General features: G+C 45.3%; 1 long non-coding RNA gene across 1 annotated transcript; it reads right to left on the reverse strand.

The window, feature by feature from the left end:
• Positions 1 to 1,350: 1,350 nt before the first annotated feature.
• LOC107978394 lies at positions 1,351 to 5,617 on the reverse strand. Its single transcript, XR_003479647.1, has 3 exons — positions 5,471 to 5,617; positions 2,312 to 2,446; positions 1,351 to 1,768 (listed from the first exon to the last, which is right to left on the reverse strand). It is a non-coding gene; the product is annotated as an uncharacterized LOC107978394 (long non-coding RNA).
• Between the last annotated feature and the right edge of the window lie 677 nt (positions 5,618 to 6,294).

The following is a 6,294-nucleotide window of genomic DNA, read 5'->3' on the forward strand; positions in this document are numbered from 1 at the left end:
AAAGGTTCATTTCTTGTTCACACCATATGTCCATGGCAGACCCACTCTGGCTTCTCACTCCAAGGCCCAAGCAGAAGCGGCAGCCACCCTCTGGAACTTTGCCAGCAGACAGCGGAAAGAAAAGAGAACACTAGGTTCTCACAGCTCCAACTTAGACATGGCATTCATTGACCAAAGCCAATGCTTAACGTTCATGCATTGACCTCAGCAAGTTAAGTAGCTCTGCCAGCCAGTGGCCAAGAGTAATCCTCCTACAAGGAGGGGGACTCACGGGATAAACAAAATGGCTTGGTTTACCCAGAATAGCAAGAGAAATCAATCTAGAAACGTGGCATGCTGTTTGGCCACAAGATTCAATATTTACTTACATTCTCTCACCTGACTAGATGTGACTCTTTGTGGTGTCTTGGCCAGCACTACTACAGAGCCTGTGCTGTTAGCCAGGACGCTCCAGCAGGCCATTGTCTTTTTCAGCTCACAGGAAGGGAAGGACGTGCAAGTAGAGGGAAAAGAATAATGGTATTTGGGGTCCGGTGGGGAGATCCCGCTTCAAGTGGCAGAGGCAAATGGGACCTGACGCAAAATCCTGGGAAAATGTCTAGGCTGTGGATCAGTATGAAACTGTGAAACTTGCTGAGCAAGAGAAAACCACAGAAGGGAAGAGCAGTGCTTGAGCAGAGGAAGGCGAAGCCAAAGGACACCTAGAGGGACACAAAGGCGCAGAAAGATGAGAAGACCATTGGCGGAAATAAAGCCCTGTCCACAGCCCTTGGCTCCGGAAGTGGCTCTCTGGGTGGGGGGAGGGCTCTCCAACAGGCCCCAGCACTTCCTGTCTAGACTACAAACCACTCCTCAGCCCTGCCCCCCTCCCAGGGCAGCCATCCTTGTCCGCTCCCTTTTCCATCTTGAATGGCAATTAGGAGAAGGTTAACCGAGTGTCTTTCTCCCAGGAATCCTCTTCCACTTTGCAAAATCAAGAAAATCCCGGCTTAGACTAACAGGTAGGTCCTGGGAGCTGTCGTTGGAAGTGGGAGATTGGGCGAATCTTCCCAGCGGGAGATTAATACTCATCATTCCGAGTTGCAGCTGAGGCCCATTTGAGTGACAGGCGGCCAGGAGCTGAAAGAGCCGGTCTCGGATCCCAGAACTGCTGGCATGCAGGCTTGAAAGAGATTTATTTCGGGATAATTAGCTGGGTGTATTAAAGGTGGCCAGGAAGATCCGCAATTACTGTTTAGCAAACAGAAAGGAGACATACACATTTTTTAAAGCCAAAAAATTAAATAAATAAAATTAAACGACTCACATTTTTCTTCACTTGAAAGTTGTTGAAAGATGAGGAAAAAACACTGAATGAATGCCATTTTATTGCTTTAAGATCATCATGCAAAGGGGTCAGAGGAAGAAAGAAGGAACAAAAAGGGGAAACATTTGGTGTGTGGTATTTTACAGTGATTTGTTCTGAGTAAAAGATGAACTTTAAAAAATTCTTTTCTGATTGTTTTCTTTTGCCACCACAAAGGGGCCCACCCAGTATTCTTTGACTTAAAAAATGAAATACAATAAAATCCTAAAGCTCAAGTATGTGGAACACAAAGCTTCACATAAGAAGAGAAAAAGAGGAATGGAGAGCCAGGCCAGCTCCTTCAGCTAGGCGATATGACAATCTCATCCTTCAGGACATCAACAGCTTCCTTGGAGCAAGTAGTCCATGGTCCTGCCACCTTTTAGCATCACGGGCTGGAGTATTTCATGTTCTTCTGCACTACTGGAGACAAAATTTCCCCAAAGAAGACAGACTTTATTTATTTTAATTTTTTTTTTTTTTTTTTTTTTTTTTTTTTTTGCTTTTTTCAAAACTTAGTCTCATGTAGCCCAGTCTGGCCTCAGAGTCAGTATTTAGCTGAGGGTGATCTTGAACTTCTGGTCCTCACATCTCTTCCTATTAAGTTCTGGAGTTACGAGCATGCATCACCACACCTGTTTTAAAGGATGCTGGGAATCAAAACTGGAGCTTGGGGCAATCTATGTAAGCTCTCTCCAACTGAACAACAAGTGTTACTCCTTTGATCCTGAGAGGATAGAGTACAGGATTTTCTAGATCATTTGATTGTTGACTCTCATTCTTAATCTAGAATGTCCAAACCTGACAATAACATCTCCCTAACACATCTAGTTTCCCACCTTAGCCAGAGAGCTCAATAGCAATGTAACCCTTCTGTGGCCTCATTTCTGGAGACTCTCAGGAGGATTCCAGGGTTCCTGTCTCCCCTCCCAAAGGCTGGGGTTACACTCAGCTTACAATGCTCACCTCTCAGCTCAGGTATTTCCCCACAATACAAAGGCTCCTTGGAGGCTAGAGCTTTGGTTTTGTATGAGCTCAGGTCTTGATCCAGGGTGTTCCAGGAGCCTTGAGAAATTCATGCCAGGCCCTTGGCTGGGGTTTCTATGGAGGAGGTCACCAACAGACAAGAGAGCTGCATGAGGGTAAGGAAGGCTGACTCTGGTCAAGCGCATAGACCACACTAACTACTCCATAAAGCTGACAGGTTTGCAGAGGAACGCCAAATCTCAGGCCTTGCCTGTTTACATCTGGCTGAAAAGGTCTGCAAAATTTTAAAGGCGTGAAACAAGAGTTTACATTATTGTGAAAGCAGGCATGTACAGTGAGCACAAGGCAGGAGTGGGACGAGTGCAATCAGACTTCTCAGAAGTTGGCTCTGGGAGTTCTGCCAGATCTTTATCTTTAACAATAATAATAAATAATAATATAATAACAATAATATATACTGAAAGGAAACACGGAAACAAAAGGCTTGAGAATAGTGGTGGAGGGGCACCTAAGAATAACCATGTATACTTCTGCTACACATTCCGGGATCCCAAAGAATCCTCAGGGAAGGAGTGGGACCATCAGGGAACATTCCTTCTCATCCATACAGCCTTATGCCATGGTGCCTCCCCAAATTACTTGTCAGGCCTATTTCTCACCCCACGACATCCTGTGGCTACAGAGAGAAACCCCTTGTTCTTGGGCCTGGCTTTCTTCCCAAGATCACAGCCTCCAGCGGGGAGAGGGTGTGCTGTGTCTCTCTGGGTTCCCCGCTGAGCCCATCACAGAGCTGGCTCCTGAGGCACAGAAGTGAACAAGATCCTAGAAGAAGACGAGGTTCTGCCTTCCAGGCAATGGAGACTAATTACCCAGGTTTCAGGGGTGTTGACTAGAGTATGGTTTATAACAGAAAAATAAAAACTATCAGCAGAAAATGTTTTACATGAACCATGCAGAACGGTAATATTGAATGTTTGGAAGAATGGGAGATTTATAGAAGTTATAGTAGATGTAGTAAATGAAACTTTTGTGTCCTACTTTGAACACTTTAACATTATAAAAGTGATACTTTCAAATCTAAGCTAGGACATAATACCTTTCGTTCTTAAGTGAAATAGAAACTGGAGGGCTATGAACATATAGATAATATAGCACTAGTATCAGTATATATACACACTGTCAATTTTTGTTTTTACACTCATCACTCCTTCCTCTGAGTTATGCCAAGAATCCAGAGTCTACTGGCTGGACTAGTATCTTAGTTAAAGTTACTATTCCTGTGATGGAACACCATGACCAAAAACAAATTGAGGAGGAGTGGGTTTCTTTGGCTTATTCTTCCATGTCACTATTCATCACTGGAATCAGGATAGGAGCTTACACAGGGCAGGAACCTAGAGGCAGGAGCTGATGCAGAGGCCATGAAGGGATGCTGCTTACTGGCTTGCTCCTCGTGGCTTGTTCAGCCTGCTTTCTTATAGAACCCAGAACACCAACCCAGGGATGGCACCACCCATAATGGGCTAGGCCTGCCCCCATCAAACACTAATTAAGAAAATGCCCTGCAGGGATGGCTGCAGCCTGATCTTATACAGGCATTTTCTCATTTGAGGCTTCCTCCTCTCTGATGACTCTAACTTGTGTCAAACTGATGTAAAACTATAAAGCACTACTAGGGTTTTTATTCTTCCAAGAAGTTGTTATCTAGTTCTGTAAAGGACTTTGGCTGTCCAGATGAGCCCCATACATACCCTATGGAGAATGTCTCTTGTACTCAAAGTCCACACAGGAATACTATCTCATCCAAAAATATTTCCAAAGACACATCCACAGCAATGTATATCTAAAACCTGTTTTCCAGGTAGATGATGGAAGGACAGACAGACAGACAGAAGTATGGGGGCATTCTAGAATGATATACCTCCATAGGGATAACTTTGCAAGAGAAGTGGGGATATGTTTCTTAGCTGTTTCCACATAATGTTTCTGGCTGTGTGTTTGCTTTTTAAAAATAATAATAATTCAGACAGTAAAAAGGAAAATTATGTTTATTTCTTCAAATTGCTGGCAAAATCCTGGTCCACTGCAACTTGCAGAAGTAGGCTAGTGTGTTTGTCACATGCTCTGCCCTGCAGCCACCCTAGATGGTAGATATCAAAACTGTGCAGATGGGAAATCATAGACATGGGTATGTTTACAATGTCTCCCTGGGTCACCAGAGCCTTTGTCAGTGCTTGCAGCTTGTGCTCAGCCTGGGACAAACAGAGGCACCCTCAGCAAAGGGCATCTGTGGCCCAGAAATTAGCACAAGCGTGTTGTAGCTCTTTCACAGCGATGTCAGTCTCCTCCAGCAGCCCAGATCAACTTTCCACTGCCCGTGGATGCTGGCCGAAGCTGGCAGCCAGTTCTGTCACAGGCGTGCCAAACACAAATAAGTTTGAAGGACGAGTGCAGCCAGGAAGCCAGAGATTTCTATCCCACTTCCAGACTTATTATTTCTTATTATTTCTCGAGAGCGTCCACTGTGCTTTTAAAAACAAGGGGCCTATTTTGCAAGCTGCTCAATGGTCTATTTTAAACTCAGAGCTGTGTTTGTTTACACTCAATCCTAGGCCTTGCCCTTTGCAATAAGAGGCCACTGTCACAGTGCAGAGAGAGGCCTTAACCCTGTCTACCACCTCTCACTCCAGGAAAGGAGTGGAAATCAGGGACTTGCAAAGGTCCAAATTCTGAGAGTACCCTAGAGGAAAAAAATAAGAGCTCAAACAGAAAAGTCTGAAATTTCCTAGGACCAAAGTTAGTAGCATATAAGCTGACTGGAGTGTACGGTCATACACGAAGGAAAAGAATAAACTTGCTAATTATGCAGTAAATATTTATTGAACACAGACTATGTCAAGCACTTCTGTGGGCACCTAACTGTATACCAATGAGCCAAACACTCTCTTTCTGGGAGACTACCATTCCAGTGAGAGGAACACGATAAACAAAAATTAGTAGTATGTTATTTGTATTATGCTTAATGATGTGCTAAGAGCAATAATTAGTGTGTCGAGGAACTTCAGGTGTTTCACTAGAAACTCAAAAGCTATCCTAGAGAAAGCCTAGAACCCACGGTGGTGGCAGCCAATCACTTACCTTAGGTGACATGTGAACTCTGAACATCTGAACATCCAGGGTCTGATTTTACCACCTCCTCCATCCTCCTGAACTTGTCGCCTTTGTCTCTGCTCACCAAAGAAGGCTCCAGCCTGCCATAGAAGGGGACAAACTGCCTTCCCCACCCTGGAGGCAAGAAAGTTGCAGTCTCACTGCACACTGACACCCAGAGTCCCACACTCTTCCAACCTCCCCACCCATCTTGGAGAAAGCAATTTAATACACACACGTACTCGAAACTGAATGAGCTATGTTCTGCATCTGGCAAGGATTTGCTTTTTAAATGAGAACCCCACCCAGCAGCCTACTCCCCCTTCTCCCCCCACCTCACCGCCCACCCCTGCTCCCCACCCTAATACCTCCTAGGGGCAATGCTTAACCCAAAACCTATTCCAAGTGGGGCAACTTCAGACTCTGAAATCTGAATGAACAGGATATTTTTAGGCCAGGAAGCCTATTGAACACATTCTGGGGGTGGGATGAGTCCCCGTCCCTGCCCCAGGGCTGACCCTCTGTTTTTTCATCCCTCACTTACTAAACTTCAAAAGCGGTCCATTGTTTCAGGGAACCCGACACTGCACAAAAGGAGAGCGGCCCAGCCAATAGAAGAGGCAACAGACGACGACGATGGACAGACTTCACATGAGAAGCCATGCACACTTGAACCCGGTATTCACTAAGGAGGCCTTTGCAAGCCCTCGGGGAGAGAGGCTCCTCTGGAGACCTGAGCCTGTGGCCACACAGAGGGGCCATACAGGACAGGGCTGGTTGATTTGCCAGGACATTAGTAAATGGACTTGGAA

This window comes from Cricetulus griseus (assembly GCF_003668045.3).
Source record: "Cricetulus griseus strain 17A/GY chromosome 1 unlocalized genomic scaffold, alternate assembly CriGri-PICRH-1.0 chr1_1, whole genome shotgun sequence".
NCBI lineage: Eukaryota > Metazoa > Chordata > Mammalia > Rodentia > Cricetidae > Cricetulus > Cricetulus griseus.